A 20,458-nucleotide genomic window follows, 5' to 3' on the forward strand; every position below is an offset into this window, starting at 1 on the left:
AGGGTAAATATCAATCATGCAATGCTTATTTCTAAAATGAGTCAACATTACAATCTGTTTGTCATGAATTTATTTTTATAATCCCATAGGTTTCTATAATTCAGCATTTAAAATTAACATTTTCAGCTGTTCTATGTATCAGATGTCAAAACAAACATGAATTTCACATTTTTAAGAGAATATTAAATTAACACTCAGCATAGTGTAAATGTTTTGCCTCAGTTTTGATGATCTTATGCTTAAAACTAGAAAGTTTAACAATTCATGAACCATGGTGCCCACAGCTCTAAGTTTTACCCAAAACCATAAGACAAGGGTCCTTAGGAGAGACATCCTTTTGCTCGGGATTGCTTTTGTGGTTGTGTCCACATTTGTGTGGCAGATATGTGTTCACGTGTATACATTGCAGCCAGTGGACAATATTTGGTGTCATTTTTCAGGTTCCATCCATCTTGTTTTGTGAGGAGTCTGTGCACAGAACGCCAGGTGTCTGTGTCTCTTCCTTCCTAATTCTGTGATTATATTCACCATTACTCCTGGCTTTTTTTAATGTTAATTCTGAAGAACAACTTCAGGTCTTTGGGCTTGGAAGGTAACTGCTTGCAAGGGCCATACTATTTTGTAAAACTTCATTTTGGTTGAATTGTAACATTTATATTAACAATTTGATTTCTAGAACTAATGTAGCTTGTTTATGGAAATCCTTGGCTGCCCTACCCAAGGAACCCCCTCTAAGGCCAGCCAGGAAACATGTTTGCTAATAACCTAACATTTTAAACAGTCTACTTACTGGTTATTCACCCTGAGCAACAGCATACTGTGGACAAAACAGGGAAATTTCAACTCCTTTTCTTTTCCCCTTTTGATCTATAATTACCCAAGCAGATGGTAGACTTTGCTTCCTGTAGTCACCACCTCTACAAGGTTCCCTCTCACATAATGTCCTCACTATAACAAACAACTTGTCCCTTGACTATCTTTTGACCTACCTAAGTTTCTATTTGGTGACCTGAATGACTCTTTGTTCCATTTTCTCATGCTTTCCCCCTCCAATTCCTCATATATTCTGTCTTTTTCTGTTGATGTGATAAAACACCAAGAACAAGACAATTTATGGATGACTTAAATTACCCATTTAAACCACCAATCACATTTTCACTCAAGCAACTTTGATAGAAACCATCTCACCACTGAACTCTTCACATCCACCATTGGTAATACAATGTTGGGTGAGTATTGAGACTTTTTATTTCTACTCTGTTTTTCTGAAAACACTTTCTTTCTGTCAATCAGATGGACTTTTCAAATACCTGGGTGCTGGGTGGAGAGTATCCTCCAAACCAAACCAATCAGTCTTCCTGGATGAGTACAACACACCTAAACATTTTGACAGAGCCCTCTTACTGAATAGAACATTAGGTTGTGATAGAACTTCCTGTAAGCCTGCTTTCCTTTAAGCACCCCCCCTCCCCCAACACACAAGTATGACTACCTAAAGACTCTTCACATTTTTTCTACAGTAACATGATCTGGCCACAATACTGCCTGATAAAGGCTACCAAGGCAAGAGGGCAATGTATTTAACTTCCATATTCCAAGGACCTTATATCTGATGGCCATACACTGATACAATGGAAGGTGGTTGAGGATTTTGGCGTTCAGGAATTTGTCTATGATTAGCCTTTCGGTCTGCTCTCTCTGCTTCTGACTTTCAGGTTCTCCTGCATCAAAGATGATGACTTCCCCCACTGCCAGTCTCCTAAAATTGATCCCCCCCCCTCAAGTTGCCTTGTTCATGAATGAATACTGCTTACTTTCCCAATTTTAGCTTCTTTCTGAAAACTGCTGCTAAAGATCTACTTCTCTAGACAACCTTCTTCCTGTAGTTGTTTAAACAGCAATTGTTTCCGTATGGTGTATTCCTTTCTACCAGTGTCCTACACAAAATTTTCAACTTTCTTTCTTTTTTTATGTTTTGATTTCTTTCCCATACACACACACACACACACACACACACACACACACACACACACACATTTGGCAGCTCTTGACTGCTGCCCTCCTTGCAATAGGAGTTTCATGCCCAAGCCTCCCATTTCTGTTTTCAATACCTTTCCCTTAGGAGGTGCCAGCACTGGCAAAGTACTTCTCTTCCACTTTGCTCTGGCTTGAAACCTGCCTCTTATACTCCCACAGAGAAACTCAAAGGTCTCCCCGGGAAATTCCTCTTCACCCATTTAGCTTCCATCACAAGTGCCCAGGAGCTTCACTTCATTGCTGACTTCCAAGATACCTATTATTTTAAAAGCTAATCTATGTTCAATATGCAGAATTGCAAACTGCTTCTCCAGCCCGAAGGGTGGTTTCAATCACCTTTCTGACCTTTTTCTTTCTGACCTTATCCTTGAACCTCCTGCCTACCCCACCCCCCCAGCAGCAATCCAGTTCTCAGCCACCTTGCAACATATGAGGTGTTCTTCTGTAGAAATAAATTAGTTAAACTAACTGAATATGTGAGAAGTCTTCTTGGCTACAAAAGTCTCTCTCTGTCCTTCACCCTCTTAGCTATTAAATCTAATTCTTTTGTTTCAATGTGTTCAGTTTGTTTAGATCCTGTAGCTAAATATTACATGTATGTAAATGGTTTTATGTGTGCAATAAGATGCATGGACACTGTTAAGATTGTGTTATACTTATATTCCTGGTTTTAATATGTTTGCACGTGTGTGTATGCACATGATCAGGTGTATATGTCTATATGGGTATATATATTATATAATTCAAAAGTGATTTAACTTTTGTTAATGTCTTATGGAATAGCTTTATGTTACCAAAAAGGAAAATATTCCCTGGAAAAAAAGATAGCATTTACAGTGATACTGGAAAATCATAACTGAATCACATGCTCTTTCAACCTCTTTATTCCCATTCAAAAGACTTCTGTTTATTCATGCAGTCTGAAATCAATTGTGTGAATGTTTATAAAAAGGTTTTGGGAAGTGGAAAAAATAAGGAAATAAAAAAATTTTGCTCCAATGCCCTAATTTCTATGATTATCACATGTTAATCTTATTGAAAAAAAAATGGAGATGTTTTCCATAGTGGCTAATAGCATTCTCCATTACTTTATCTTTAATCACTCAAGACACCTCTGGTGGAAAGTCTGCTTCCCTGGTAGGAATGGCCAGCATGTTCCCAAGGAATCAAAGATGATTTAACTTTGAAAAGCTGAGTGTGAAGTGCTATTTCTCAGTATATTTAAATGATTAACATGTTCTGCCTGTATGTACAACCATTAAATATTTGGAATATAGCATACCCATTTCTCAGTGTTTAAATTGTAGAAATTAGGGCCATTAAAATAAAAAGATGAAATCTGAAGTATATAGTGGCTGAAAAGTTTAAAGAAAAAAATTTTAATAACATGATGTTGATGTAGATAGTTATATGATGCTTATAATATGGCTCTAAATTTACTGTAACTATTAAGGTAAAAATTTTCTTACATCCAGATAAAACTGCTGCCTGATCCTCTATTATAACAAGATTTTCTTATGTCATGATCAGCTTTTGGTAATGTCTACCAAATCACAATAGTGTTTACAGAAACAATAGGGTTTTTTTTTAAATACTTTACTAAATGAGACATCTATAGCTTGTCATTATAGTTTTTCAATATGATTCATGTTTTTCCCACTAGATAAAGCTTTTGCTTGCTGGATGCTGCCTTAATGTAATTCTATTACTAATTGATAAATTAATACTAAACTATATAGTGATAATAGAGCCAATTTTACTAGATAAAATCTTATATCCATTTGGTCCATTATACGAAATTTTATTGTGCCTATTATCTTGAACCTTCTATATTAATAATTAAATAAAAAGCTGTCAATAATAAATAAGAACTTTATTCAGTATAAATGTAAAGATTTGTTGCTTTAAATGCATTAAATCTTGCTATATTTGATACTTTTAACGTTTTTTAATCTTCTCTAATACAACACATCCTGACCACAGTTTCCCTACCCTTTTACTCCTTCCAGTGGCCTTCTCTACCTTCTTTCTCACCCAGATCTACAACTCCATTTCCCCTCAGAAAAAGAGTGGGCCTCTCGGCCCAAAGATAGAATAAAATGTTACTATTAGAGTAGGCAAGCAAGGCAACCCAGCAGGAAGAAAAGGGTCCCAAGCATGTGTGAAAGAGTCAGAGACACACCCACTATTAAGAGTCACACAAGAACACCAAGCTAACAACCAAAACATATTTGCTTCAGAACTAGTGTAGACCCATTGCCCCATGATAAAAATAACCACTCTTGAGTCTGGTAAAGCTACAGGTAAAGACAACATTAAGTCCTTCTGCTGTGACTGTTTGCCAAGATGGACTACCTTAGTTAAGCTCTTTTAAATGTTCATATTGTTAAACTCAATGATAAGTATAGGGAGTTAAAATATTACAGGAACAAAATAAAAATTATCTTGGACTAGCTTACCCACGTCAATATATTACCTTCTTATGTTTAAGACTAAATTTGGAGTCTAAAACATAAATATTGTTTAAGTGTATTAAATGTAAGAAATCTCTTAACAATTCCATGAAATCTTATATTTATTCTTCTAACTTTGCTACACCATCCTTTGAAAACAAAATGAAATAAACAAACAAAAAACCCTTTACGTTACAGACACTCCCTCTTCTAGTGTTTGTTCTTTCCTTAACTCTTCTATTTACCATCTCCACAAAGAGCTACTCAAGTCAGGAACATCTACACTTGTCTCTCCCAACCCTCATGTGTTCCATTCTCTTACCTACCTTTCATTTTTCTTTGGTGGGGGTTCCTGGTGATTCCCCCCACACTTTGCCACAATATTGAGGTTATGATGGACCCTCTGAGATTATTTCCTACTCTCCAGGTTCTGTTGGCCTTCATGAGCTTTTGCCTTACTTCCAGAATTCTGATGTCTTTCCTCTTCGCCTCTTTACTACAGGGGTCTCCCTCAACCCTCTTTTCTTGGTTTGTGCTCTTACTAAAACATCTTCTCCTCATTCATTCACTGTTATAAACTTCTGAGTTCTTCTTAACCTCTGTTTTCTGTTCAGTAATCCATTCCAAAAGGTAAATTGAGGCTCACAAAGATGTCTGTCTTCTCTCTTTCCCTTTACTGGACTAAGGTAACTTACTAAACAAACACAACCTTCCCAGTGGTCACTGCAGTCTTGTCTATACAAGGATTCCTTCCTAGTCTGTCTTGTTTATGTAATGCTTAATGAGTATAATGTTTTCTGAGTATCTCTACTTCCATGTGATAAGGTAAATACATTTCTTTTATCAGACTAATTGGATATCAGACCTGCACAGTTGATTCCTACAGAATCTTTTTCTCTTGACCTATACTTTTTATCTGTTCTGTTAAATACTTTGAGCCCTTCAATGGACTTGACAGTGAGTCTCCTACCCATCCTAAAATCACTTCTTCATTCTCCTGTGATTCTTTAGGACATTACATGTTTGCTTTCTTCAGGGATACAGGGAAACATATGTTTTTTCTATGTATATTATCTTGGTAGATTTACATGTGATGTTTAAGCTCACTGATGAAATGGCTTAGTTTGTGAAATTTAATCCTCCATCTTCAGAACAAGTATATTTACTGTCAATATTTCCTTCAAACTCTCCTGTCCTAGGTCAGGTTGTTCCCTGATGTTGTAAGAGAAAGAAAATAGAACAAAACAAATGCCTGTAGTGAAAGCAGTGTGCCTTTTAGGACACCTGAAAGGTGCACTATTTCCCACAAAGGCAGATAAGCTTTATCCAGGATGTGAAATGCTTTTAGGTGAATGGCTAATGGAAAACCTGTCTGTGGAGACAACTTTCTATCGAAAGCCCCTTGGTCAATGAGTGTATCATCACAATTTTAACAGAGCTTCCTTATCTGATTTCTGCTAGATGTTGAAAACATTGGTCTGATGAGATATTGCTCTTTATCCACTGCTTCTCTCTATTTGCTGCTTGTACTCATTCAAAACCAAAAGCACAGTTGTGTTAGATCAAGAAGGTTTTTTGACTGTCTTATCTATGTAAAGCCTGATAGTTTAGCAATATGTATCCAGGCAATAACAATTTATTACATCGTGCTATAATATGTAATTTAGATTTAGATTTTTTAAATTAGATACTAAATGTACATCTTAAAGTTATTGTATCCCATGGCGTAAAAAAGAAATGTTAGAAATATGTAAGAATATAAACACTTTTAGTTAAAAAAAGATTTGTGAATAAAGATTATGTTTTTGGATATGTTTACAGAACAAGAAAGAAAACTAAAAAACCTAAGCAAATGATTAAATGTCTGAATAATAATAATAAATAGTAGTGGCAAGATTTGAAGTGCTTTAATTCAAAGAAGTTACTTTATTATCAAAATCATCCCATGCTTTATTAAATAATTTCTGAAAGATGTGAAATTTTATTTGTGTAGAATATAGTGTATGGGTAGATCATAAGAAAATTGGAAATCTTGATTTAGGAATCTAATAGTAATAAATCTACTATTTATGTGTTTAATGATGTTATTTAGATAATGAAGAAAATCCCCAGTTTAACAATATAACATGTGATTGTTGGGATTTTATAGAACATAGGGAAATAAATGAGGGGAATTGAAACAGTCAGAAAAAAGCAAGGTATAATTATACACTGTGTTTTAAATGTAGCAACAATGATGAGTAAGGAAAACGAAGCTCAATTGCAGCTGGAACCTAAGGGTTTAGTCTTTGGATGCTTACAAAGACCTCCTTATTTTGTTCTGAACATCTCATTGCAAGAAGCTTTCTTCCATTTTCTTAGCTCCAATATACTGAAACAGTATCTTTTTATCTAAAGTACTAATTTTAATACACTCCAATACCTTCAAAATAGTGTTTCATTAAATTAAAAATAGTGTTTTTTTCTCATACGGCTACATTCTACTCACTTGTAAGAGCAAAACATCATATTCATAGTGAAGTTTGTCCTGATCCCTATATGTCAGCAGGCACTTAGGCAACCTGCTTAGCAACATCCATCCCTTGAACTTCCTATCTTTTGTAATCATCCATTCACTAGCAGTGAATGAGTCATTGAAACAAAGATTCAGGCTTTCACGTGGTAAAAACTCAAAAGATATCTTAGGAATAAATAAAGTATAAACTCAATTTAAAGAATTTGCAATTTAAAGTACATAAAATAATTTCCAGTTTCTTCAGAAGACTGATGAGTTGGGAAATACAACTTTATAAAATTTTTATAACAAAGTGATTCCTAAATCAAAAGTAAAGAATGAGCTATGGAGTGTGCAGAGAAAACTGATTTGTCTAAGGGAGAAAATGAAACATATGCTTTACTTTTGACACCATCTGGATTAAAAGCCTAATTATGTAAAATATTACTATACTTTCAGTATCACCTGTAGAGTGATAAAAGAGTGCTATAAACAGGATGCAAAAACACACTAACAGGAGTCCAGTCATAAAGTTAAAATATGAATACACCACATTCCTCAAGAAACAAGAGAGACTTGGTTCAAGGACACTATCACTCTATTTACTAAACAATGTAATATTGGCATATAACTTATACACAACACCCTTAAATTTTAAACCACCTCTAGATTGATAATATATAGTTTTTTGTGTTTTAGTTTTCTTTCTCTTTCTATGATAAAATACTCTGACCAAAACCAATATGGACAGGAAGAAGTTTATTTGGTGTACGTTTAATGGTAGCAGTCCGTCAATGAGGAAAGTCGGGGCAGGAGGGATTCCAGTAGGCACTGAAGCAGAAGCATTCTTCTGCTACATTTAGCTCAGCATCTTATTTCCAGGGTTAAGTTCAGGCCTACTTGCCCAGGGCTGATACTACTCCCACTGAGCTGGGCTATCATATATCAGTTACCAAACATTTAAATTTCCTTATGGACGTGCTCATAGGCCAATCTGCTGGAGACAATCCTCAACTGAGGTTTGTTCTTCCTATGTTATTATAGTTTGTGTCAAATTGACAGCAAAAATCAGACAGTACTCTTTGTAAATATTTGTTATGGAGTAATTTTGAGATCATATGGTCAAGAGAAGTCTGTACAAGTTCAGTACAGTCAGAAATGTCTATTCATATACAGTATATTATTTTAAAAAACTTTTAACTTCTTGGTTAAGTGTAGGATGTGGGAACCATGGAAACAGAGGTTATATAAAATTAAAGTCTTCTCTTCAATAGGACAGAATGAAAAATACTACCAATCAGCAGCTGTTTGGAAAGAGATTTTCACACACTAAAGCAAAATGTGTTTGTATTTAGAATAGAACCAAAATTACCAAATTATCAGTAGGAGAACCTAAGTGGATAGATGAGCACATGAAATGATTGAAAAGAATATGAAAGTTATTCCAAATATTTGTAAGACTTTAAAATTTTAATGTTCAAGAATTTAAAAAAAGTGTATACATAGTAATTAGAATACTGTAAGGAATTTCACGGGTCTAGCAATATGGTAGAAGCAGGTTCATTTTTAAGTTCCATGACCTCACTAACCCTGGAAATTTTCTAATTTTCCAGTGCCAGACATGATCTTTTTCCTATTCAGTGGGCCTAAAGTCCAATTAGACAGAGGGTATTAACTACCACTACCAAATGAGTGCCACTTAGTGTACCCTTACACATACACTGACATGCTGGCCATTGTCTTGGTCCATAGGTGTTTTATCTGGGAAGGACTATAGTCACTTCCCTTCCTTAGCAACTTGCACAGTATTGAAAAAATCTTCCAAGTTATATGAAGTTCAAATAAACTTAGTCCTCTGTCCTAAGTGTGAAGTGTCTTCTGCAATAGAGACTTAACTTTAAACTTTGAGGGGCAAGCAAAGGTAACAGTAATATTCTGTATTACTTTGTGAGTAATGTGGACTCCCTGGAACAATCTTTTGAAAGGAATATTTTCATGCCTGTCTTAGTGGAGTTTTGTTAGCCTATCGTTTTTCTGAGCAGCCTTGTCCATCAAAAGGCATAACTTCCCGTAATTATGCATAGCTGTAGGTAAATATAAAGTAATATAATACCTTGATTAGTTTCCTTTCTCAAACTCAGTTTAGTTTCAGATCTGTTTTTACAAAAACTTTGTGAAATTCCAATCGTATGATACATTCAGTAAAAAAGAAAAAAACTTTTTTTTTTAAATTGAAATTAGATTCTTCTCTCATACAAAACATCCTGATACCAGTTTCCCTCCCTCCCTCCACTCCTCCCAGAAAGAGACTTGTTTTAATTTATTTTATGTTGCTGTGAGAACATCCATAGCCTAAAGAAACTTTGGAGAGGAAAAGGTTTGTTTGTTTCCACTTCCAGGTCACAGTCCGCCATTGAGGGAATTCAGGGAAGGAGCAAAAGGAAAAAACAGGAAGGAACAGTGCTTCACAGCTGAGCTCATGCTGGTTTGCTTCATTTCCCAGCCCAGCCTCCCTGCCTTGGGATGGTAATGACTCGGTGGGCTGGCTGGGCCTTCCAACATCAATCATGACTAAGGACAGTCACTCACAGATGTGTCCCCAGGCCAACCTGTTTGCAACAATTCTTCAGCACAGGTTCGTTCTCCCCAGATGACTTTAGTTTGTATCAAGACGACAAGGAAAAGTAACCAGAACAAGATTTTTAAAAATAAAATTATCCCCTATATACAATAATGGATGCTTCTCTTCTCAGTCTGCTTCTTCCATCATGTGATTTCTCTCCTTGATACTTTCTAATTCTACTCATAATTTTCCCATAATTTTGTCTTTATTTATTGTTCAGAATCTAGAATTCACATTTCTTTAACTACCACAATGCTTAGATTTAGCAAATTTGGTTTGTAATTAGGGGGAGTTTAGGAAGATTGAGTAAAAAGTTCCTCCTGAAGATTTGGAATCCAACAAGCAATTAGATATGTATTTTTTTTAATAAATAATATGTTGTTTGCAGTTCTCCCCATCAGAGCTCTATTCGCCTGCACTCATGAGTGAAACCTTTTGCAACTATCAGAGCACTGTTATTTCCTGGAATCAGAATCCCACAAGACCTACTGACATCTTACCAAGTCCTTATAAATGTTGTAGTAGCTTGTGCTCTATATTAAGCAATATTTTATTTAATATTACTAAACACTTTTACATTGTCATGATCTTAGAAACATCTATACAGGAACAAAATGGTCTCATCTATTTTCACTTGTTTCTCTATTTTTAATTAAAATACTCTTCTTGTTAGCTATTTTAATTTCTATGCACCACTTAAAACTTAGCTTAAAGTCATTTCTTTTAGGAAGACTCTTAAATTATAAAATTTAATTGTTCTTTAGCTTGCCTCTCTTTTATGTGTAGTTCTAAGCTGATGAAATGAAGTCTACACCAAACACTCAAAGTCCCAAACATATGTGTTCTTAAAGAAAGCTATAACTCATGAAGAATAACACATATCCTTAATTTTTCACGTGAGATCACAATAGGGGCAAACTCAGGAATGTAAGCAGAGACATTTCAGTGCTATTTCAGATGGCATCAAAGTTATAAATCACCTTTATCCACAAATAAAGTGATAATTATTCACATTGCAACACTTTGTCTCTCCATATCTATCTATCTGTCTGTCTATCTATGGATGCATTGATCTATCTGTCTATCTGTCTATCTATCTATGTATCTATCTATCTATCATCAATCTATCTATCCATCTGTCTATTATCTATGCATGAATCTATTAATCTCTTTATTTTCAATATCTGATTATTTGTTATGCTTATTTTAGCTTATTGTTAACACTTATGCTAAGACTTAGTTTTGACTAAACTTAAACTTGGAAGTAGAAGCTCCCAGCAAGAGCAGCCAATGTATCACACAGTTTTTCCCGGGTGTTTTTCTTTGGTTTCATTTATTCTCTTGGACAATAGTTTAGCATATTCTTCTGCCTCCTCCTCATTTTTCCTAATGTTATGTTTCTTCAGAGCATTTGTGTTGTAGAACAAAACACTGAACCATGGGTTCTTTTGTCCAGGCTTCTTTTTAAAGACCTTCTTTTTAAAGTCTTTTTGACATCTCAGTCATCATTTTCTTTAGAGAAATTGAAAAGATTTTGGTTTGTCCTGGCTGTTTTGACATCCAACTGCAGAAGCATGATAGTACCTCTCAGTCCAAGAGTATCCTTCTCTCTCTTTTTAAAAAATAATAATTAAGTAAAGAAAATGCAGGTTGGCATCTACAATGCATCTTTGAACTGACTTGTGCTTCTTCTCTCATGTTCTCCTTAGTCTATAAAAAAAATGACCCTTACTCAACAGAGCAGGAAAATTCTGTTATTGCTTCAACTTTCTTGCTTCATAAGAAAAACATCCTTAGCACCAGTGATTCAGACCACATATCACTTCCCCTCTTTATCCCACACATTAGCAGCTACTTTTGTAGCCATTCACTTCTCACAGAAAGTATTAACCTTGTGTTCATCATTAATTTTAAGGAGATTCTGATAGCTGATGGCTAGAAAGGAGATACTCAGCTTCGTCTTCACATAGTTGACTACCTAGAAAGTGGTACAAAAAAGAAGCATATTCTAATCTTTACATCTATGGCTTAGTAACAGTATCACTAGAAATAGTCACTTAAATAGCAGGGTTTTACTAATAATTCTATGACATAAATATTTAACATAATAGTAATATGCAACAAATATTGTAAATGGATATTAATCATCATTACAACTTGAAATTTGGAGAATCAACTTTACATAATTTGATTGATGTTTTATTTTATTTGCTTATTTTACTTTATCTTTTTGACATGCAAGCAGTGGACTTTTTTTCACACATGTTTACATGAATCACCTCTCCTCCTTCACAGTCATGTATTTTTTTTCCTTTTTTTATTTTTAAGAGATTTTCTCTTCATTTTACATACCAACCACAGATTCCCTCTCCTCCCTCCTCCCACCCCGCAGCTTTCCCCACACAATCCACCCCCCATTCCCACCTCCTCCAAGGCAAGGTCTCCCATGGAGAGGTAGCAGAGCCTGGTACATTCAGTTGAGGCAGGTCCAGGCCCCTCTTCCCTGCACCAATGCTGCACAAAATGTCCCACCATAGGCACTAGGTTCCAAAAAGCTGGCTTATGCACCAGGGCAGGGTGCCAATCCCACTTCCTAGGGTCCCCTAAACAGTTCAAGCTAAATAACTGTCTTGCCTATCCAGAGTGCCTAGTCTGGTGTCATGGGGGCTCCTCACCTATTGATTGTTCATGAGTTTCCACTAGTTTGGCTGGTCAGCTCTGTACATTTTCCCATCATAATCTCCTGTCCCTTGCTCATAGGACCCATCATCTCATCGATTGGACTCCTGTAGCTCAGCCTGGGATCCGGCCATGAATCTCTGCATCTGCTTCCATCAGTCACTGGCTGAGGGCTCTATGATGGCAGTTAGGGTATTCAGCCCTCTGGTTACCAGAGTGGGCCAGGTCAGGCACCCTCCTCGACTATTGCCAATAGTCTAAAGTGGATCATTCTTGTGGATTCCTGGGAACTTCCTAGCACTCTATTTCTCCCTATTCTAACGATGTCTTCATTTATCATGGTATCTCTTTCCTTGCTCTCCCACCTTGTCACTGTTCCAGCTCGAACCTCCTGTTCCCCTATGTTTTCATCCCCACCTGTTGCCCTCCATTACCCACATCACCCCAGTTTTCTCATGTAGATCTCATCTATTTCTCCTTCCCAGGGTGATCTATGCGTCCTTCCTAGGGTCTTCCCCGCTAGCCAGTCTTCCTAGAGCTATGGGTTGCAGCAGTCTGGTTATCCTTTGCTTTACATCTATTTTCCACTTATGAGTGAGTACATACCCTGTTTGTCCTGTTGAGTATGGGTTACCTCACTTAGGGTGATATTTTCTAGTTCTATGCATTTGCCTGCAAATTTCATGATATCATTGTTTTTCTCTGCTGAGTAGTACTCCATTGTGTATATGTACAACATTTTCTTATCCATTCTTCAGATGAGGGGTTTCTAGGTTGTTTCCTGGTTCTGGCTATTACAAAAAAATGCTGCTATGAACATAGTTGAGCATGTGTCCTGTGGTATGATTGAGCATTCCTTGGATATATGCCTAGAGTGGTATAGCTGGGTCTTGAGGAAGATTGATTCCCAATTTTCTGAGAAACCGCCATAATGATTTTAGAAGTGGCTGTACAAGTTTGTACTCACACAAAGTGGAGGAGTGTTCCCCTTGCTGCACATCCTCTCCAACATAAGCTGTCTTAGTGTTTATTATTCTAACAGGTATAAGATGGTATCTCAGAGTCATTTTGATTTGCATTTCCCTGATGACTAACATCTTTTGGCCATTTGACATTCTTTTGTTGAGAATTCTCTGTTTAGCTCTGTAGCCCATTTTTTAATTGGACTTGTTCATATTTGATGTCTAGTTTTTGAGTTCTTATATATTTTGGAGATCAGCCCTCTGTCAGATGTGGGTTGGTGAAGATCTTTTCCCATTCTGTAGGCTGTCATTTTGTCTTATTGACAGTGTCCTTTGCCTACAAAAGCTTCTCAGTTTCAAGAGGTCCATTTATTAATTGTTTCTCAGTGTCTGTGCTACTGGTGTTATATTTAGGAAGTGATCTCCTGTGCCAATGTTCAAGACTACTTCCTACTTTCTCTTCTATCAGGTTCAGTGTAACTGGATTTATGTTGAGGTCTTTGATCCACTTGGACTTGAGTTTTGCATGGTGACAGATATGGATCTATTTGCAATCTTCTACATGTTGACATCCAGTTATGCCAGCACCATTTGTTGAAGATGCTTTCTTTTTTCCATTGTACAGTTTTGGCTTCTTTGTCAAAAATCAGGTGTTCATAGTGTGTGATTAATGTCAGGGTCTTCAATTCATTCCATTGGTCCATATGTTGGTTTTATGCCAGTACCAAGCTGTTTTTATTACTATAGCTCTATTAGAGCTTGAAGTCAGGGATGGTGATGCCTCCAGAAGTTGCTTTATTGTAAAGGATTGTTTTAGCTATCCTAGTTTTTTTTGTTTTTCCATATGAAGTTGAGTATTGTTCTTTCCAAGTCTGTGAAGAATTGTGTTGGATTTTGATGGGGATTGCATTGAATCTGTAGATTGCTTTTGGTAAGATTGCCATTTTTACTATGTTAATCCTACCTATCCATGAGCATGGGAGATCTTTCCATTTTCTGATATCTTCTTCAATTTCTTTCTTCAGTGACTTAAAGTTCTTGTCATACAGGTCTTTCACTTGCTTGGTTAGAGTTACCCAAGGTATTTTATATTATTTGTGGCTATTGTAAAGGGTGATGTTTCTCTGATTTCTTTCTCAGCCCTTTTATCATTTGTATATAGGAGGGTTACTGATTTTTTTAGTTAATCTTGTATCCTGCCACATTACTGAAGGAGTTTATCAGCTGTAGGAGTTCCCTGGTAGAATTTTTGGGTCACTAATGTATACTATCATATCATCTTCAAATAGTGAAAGTTTGACTTCGTACTTTCCAATTTCTATCCCTTGATCTCCTTTTGTTGTCTTATTGCTCTAGCTAGAACTTCAAGTACTATATTGAATAAATATGGGGAGAGTGGACAGCCTTGTCTTGTTCCTGATTTAGTGGAATCACTTTGAGTTTCTCTCCATTTAATTTGATGTTGGCTGTTGGCTTGCTGTAAATTGCCTTTTTGTGTTTATATATGTCCTTGTATTCCTGATCTCTCTAGACCTTTATCATGAAGGGGTGTCAAAGGATTTTCAGCACCTAATGAGATGATCATGTGTTTTTTTTTTTCTTTCAGTTTGTTTATATGGTGTATTACATTGACAGAATTTCATATGTTGAACCATCCTTGCATCCCAGGATGAAGCCTACTTGGTCATGGTGGATATTTTTTGATGTGTTCTTGGATTCAATTTGCCAATATTTTATTGATTATTTTTTCATCAATGTTCATGAGGGGATTGGTCTGTAATTCTCTTCTTTGTTGCATCTTTGTGTGGTTAGGGCATCAGTGTAACTGTAGCCTCATAAAAAGAGTTTGATTATGTTCCTTCTGTTTCTATTGGGTGGAACAATTTGAAGAGTATTAGAAATAGCTCTTCTTTGAAAATCTGGTAGAGTTCTGTGCTGAAACCATCTGGTCCTGGGTTTTTTGTTTTGTTTTGTTTTGTTTTGTTTTCTGGTTGGGAGACTTCTAATGATTGTTTCTATTTCCTTAGGGGTTATAGATATATTTAAATAATTTATCTGATCTTGACTTAACTTTGGTATGTGCTACCTATCCAGAAAATTGTCCATTTCTTTCAGATTTTCCAGTTTTGAGGAGTACAGGCTTTTGAAGTATGACCTGATTATTCTCTGGATTTCCTCATCATCTGTTGTTATGTCTCCCTTTTCATTTCTGATTTTGTTAATTTGTATGCTCTCTCTTTGCCTTTTGGTTAATTTGGATTTGATTGATATTTTAAACTGCTACTACCTACTATCTTATATTGTAAAACAAAAAAGATAATGAAACATTCTCTACAATCAAAAATGTATATGAACTTAATATTAGAGATGAGATGAAGTGATAATAAATAGCAATTGTAGAATGTGTACATATATAATGGCATTTGTACATGACAATATTAGAAAAATCAACAATGGTTTGCATTAGGTTATAAAACTAGTAAATAACAAGCCCAATGCTTCTCAAGCAAAATGTACTTAGTAAATCATTCATTAGAAATTTTGGAGGAAGTAATTAATGTAGACCAGTACTATGAGATTTCAGGGAAAAAGAAGATACAATTACCTTCTCCCCTGTCACACAATTTCTGCTTATTCTTCACCTCTCTTGCTTCCTGTGGTTTTTTTTTTCTTTTCTTTCCTTCTTTCTTTTTTTTTTTTTTTTTTTTTTTGGCACAACAAAATGATCATAGAAGATCTTCCTGATCATATAACAACTAAGGATCGTTTAAGAGCAAAACAACACATTAATAAATCTCACATTGCTACCTTTATGTGAGAAAGCACCATCTGCTCTCAACCAAGGAATTTCACAATTTCATGAAATACAGATAAAATCTGAGCATTTTTTTTAGAAACACAAAAGTGCATATAATTCAGAAAGTTCCTATGAAAGGCAGTTTTCAGATAATTTAACATATTTTTTTCTTTAATTAAACTTTTTAAACTATTTCTCTATACTGCAATCAACTTTTTCTTTTTTTGTGCTAAATAAAGCTTACAGATTGTGCTGGAAAGTCTTATGTCAACTTGACATAAGCTGGAGTCATTTTTGAAGAGGGAACTTCAATTGAAAGAAATAACTCCACGAAATTGTTCTGTGGGCAAATCTGTGTTGCATTTGCTTTATTTGTAATGTATATGGGAAGGCCCAGCTCACTGTGTGCTATTCCACCTCTGAGCTGGAGGTCCTGGGTGCTAGATGAAGGCAGGCTGAGAAGCAGTAAGCAACGTTCCTCCACAGCTTCTGCAACAGTTCCTGCCTACAGGTTCCTGCCTTGAGCTCCTGACATGATTTTCCTAGTTTACATTCTATTTTAGTTTTTTACTGGAGACATTTGTATAGTAGAATTTCTTACGGGGTTGTTTTGCAGCTAATCATAAAACTAACTAACTAATAATAATAATGCATGTTATGTTCTGAAGAGCTTGTCTCTGTAGGCTTTTCTGGTCAGCCAATCGTCATTTTTCTAGATCAGACTACTTTTACTAAAATATTTTCTTTCATAGAATTCTTTCTGATTATGGTTTCCTCTCTGCTAGTTCCTATTTCCCTATCCATCCAAAGCTACTTTCTCTCTCTCTGCCTCTCTCTCTCTCTCTCTCTCCTCTCTCTCTCTCTCTCTCTCTCCCCTCTCTCAGGGTACACACTGGTAAGATTTGCTGAAGGATTAGAAGACAAGAGAATCACAAGTTACAGGTTTGTCTGATCAGATTTCTAACAAATACAACAGTGATGATATTTGTGACATACATACCTTGGGCATTTTGATTCACTGCTACGTAAATCTTCACAACAAAACTATAAAGTTAGTGGTCTTATCATTTATCAAGTCACAAGTTAACTTGAAAAAAAAAAACAGAATATCACATGATATCAGAGAGGACAGTGGGACATTGGCCCAAGTTTATTGGTCAAAAGAATTTGACAGTAATGGATACAGGTTTACCACAGAACAATATTTTCCAAACTGTGATACATGAATACACACTGTCACAATCTCAAGCTGTGATTGGAAATGCAAATAAAGCTGATTGTAGGCTGTTTTCCCATCACTCTTTTGATGGCATATGGAGACTATTGACTGTGATGAGAGTACTCTCATTATAGGAATAGCTAATTCACACACTGAAGTATTATTTTCCAAGTTATTCTACATACCCTGGAAATGTAAGATATAAGGTAACAAAATGATATTTTCATTTTTTAGACTATACCTTCAAAATTTAATGTTTATCTACATAGTGGGCTCTTTCTCAATCTGAGATAAATTATTTTTAAGTGTATATGAAATTTAAAGACATGTTATAATTGCAAAACAAAATGTTCCTAAATGAATTTTTAAGTGTTTTTTAAATTAGTGTTCAATGAATTCTACTGTCACAAATAATTATCAAATGTGTGAAGGCTTTATATATGTGGTATATGTTTGCATGTATCTGTATCTGTTCATAAAAATTCTATGCACTGCAAATATAATTTTTACTTAATCATTAAAGATTTTTATTTTGATATTAATAAGTTACTATTAGTTAAATGTACCCATTGTAGTATGATGTACTAGTGTCAGTGACTAAATATTCAGTATATAATAATTCATACATATATATATCAACAGTGCTTTAGACTTTACATTTTATGTAGTATTGTCATTATATAATTACAAATTTTAAATTTTAGATTATTGAGGTTCAGTAACAAAATTGTGTATATTTCAAATGCTTAAGTCACCATGTTATATAGCATACATACAGAATCTTCATATACATATAATACATATTTAGAATATGCTTGGTAATATGCACGGTGTAAAATCATTAAATGTAGAAGTGTTGGTCAAATGTCATAAATCTGGTTATGTAAGATAAAAAGTCATTAAGTTTTAATATATATGTAAAATGAAATTCAGGTCATAGACATTTCTATTTCTAAGGTTCTTATAAATTGGATCATTTAACCTAAATATAGTGTGTAAAAGTTGTAGACCATAAAGCTAGAGAGACAATCATGAGATGGGAGAGAGGACTGTTCAAGGTTTGATAGAGATTAGTAGAATGTAAGTGTCATGAAAGTAGAAGTGGTTATTTGGGGAAAGAAGTGAATGGGTAGGGGTAACACTGAAGGATTTGATATGGAGTAATGATGGAAGATCAATAAGATCAAGTTATGAAAATGGCATAATGAAATCCAATGCTTTATGTGAAGTTTTTCATACATATAAGAATATGTAGTTGAATTTTCAACCATAAAATCAAGTTAGTTTTGTTTTGTTTTTCAAGACAGGGTTTCTCTGTGTAACAGCTTGGCTGCTATGGAACTCACTTTGTAGATCAGACTGGCCTTGAACTCACAGAGATCCACTGCCTTTGCTCTTGAGTGCTGAGAATAAAGGCATGTGCCACCACTGCCAGCTTAACTTGGTTTTATACTTTGCTAGCAAGAGTAAATGGTAGTCTGTTTTCTGAATTTCTTTTTTCCTAACATCTAATAACTTGGTATTCAGACAATAATATTTTCATCCAAGTTTCTATGTTCTAAAATAGAATGTAACATTCCAGCATTCATTAATAGATACAATTCCAGTTCTTTAGAATGTGAGGCAAGAAGCTGAGTGAGGCAACTGCAAGTTTAAAGAGGGTGCTCATAAACTTCCAAAGGGGAAAAAAAATCAAGTGACATAAATTAAATCAAATAAAAATAATAGGAAAAGCATGCAATTATGGCACATTAAAGTATAATTTTATTTTGTCTGGTTTTCTTTGAATATTTTGTTCAGAATGCAAATAATTACCTTAACTAGATATTTTAAGACAAAACTAAAATCACAAGGAAATGTAATCATCTAATAGTCAAATAATGTCCTCTCAATGACTATGTTCAAATCTCTGCCACCTATATAAATTAAAAATAAGTAGCAGGTTGAATTAAGGCTGACCTTAGAATAGAGAATTTATCATTAATAATCCCTGTCTGCTGTTGGGTCTGGAGTCATGCAATAATGGGGGACAGACCACCAAAATCTATTAAACCAGAAGCAAACTTTATTCCATAGAAAAATAAATAAAAATTTAAATTTAAATAAAACACTGCAGGGCACAAAAGCTTATCAGCTAACTGAGACCACAGCCAATGTTGGAATTCTGGGGTTGTAGCAATGGTGGTGGTTACTGGCCCCTTTTATAGTATCAGGCACAAGGTGCATGCTAGGAGCCATGTAGAAACAACTATAAAAGTTAACTTTGGTCCATGCAGTTGTTGGCTATAAGGGGCAAGAGGGTTAAAAGTTAACCCTTGGCTGTTGACAGAGGACCTGGCTGTAAAGCAGACAGCCATTGTTAGCAGTTAACATTTAGAGCTGTTAATTGTCAGTTTTTGTCTCTTAAACTTATAATTTTTCATTTTTATATTACTGGAGCCTTCACTGCTACAGGTACATAATCCACTAATGTGAAAGGAGGAGAATCAATGCTTGAGTTACATCATGTGTAGAAGCCTCACATCACTTGTCATATCTGGCTTTGATGATGGAGAATATGGATCATGATCTAGTGAATGTAGTCTACTCTCTCAAGATCAACATGCTAAGATGGGTTTTTATATATCAGGCCTCAGATACTGAATATATCCTTGGTCAAAACTTGTTTTTGTTTCAGTATAAACTAATTCAGGTTTATAAAATGTAGTATTCAGGAAAATAGGTTTGTCATTACAGAAATGATATCTGTGCTTAAAGACAGGCTAAACTGATTATACATATGTATATACACATATACACACATATAATTTCTTTTAATACATATATATTTTCTATGTATATATTAGTTATTTTAATACATCTTAGTTGAGAATTTTTCATACATTTTGTAGAGTAGATTTTGGGAATTAGGGTGATACACTAATAATATTGGGCATATACAGATACTTATTTTCCCAAATTCAACACTAGGATTGAACACATTGTCAGTAGGTTTACATGCTAGCTTTGTCAAAATACTGATTAAATGAATAGAGAAACAGCAACTATTTTCTACGTAATCTTGTGGCTCTGATAATTTAGTGAATTTATAAGTTTCAAAGATCTGATAAATCCAAATAACAAATAATTATAACTATCCTGAAAAGTTTGAAAACATTACAAATAGGTTGAATGTTATTAGTGGATTCAAATTC

Source organism: Peromyscus leucopus, chromosome 15, assembly GCF_004664715.2.
Source record: "Peromyscus leucopus breed LL Stock chromosome 15, UCI_PerLeu_2.1, whole genome shotgun sequence".
NCBI lineage: Eukaryota > Metazoa > Chordata > Mammalia > Rodentia > Cricetidae > Peromyscus > Peromyscus leucopus.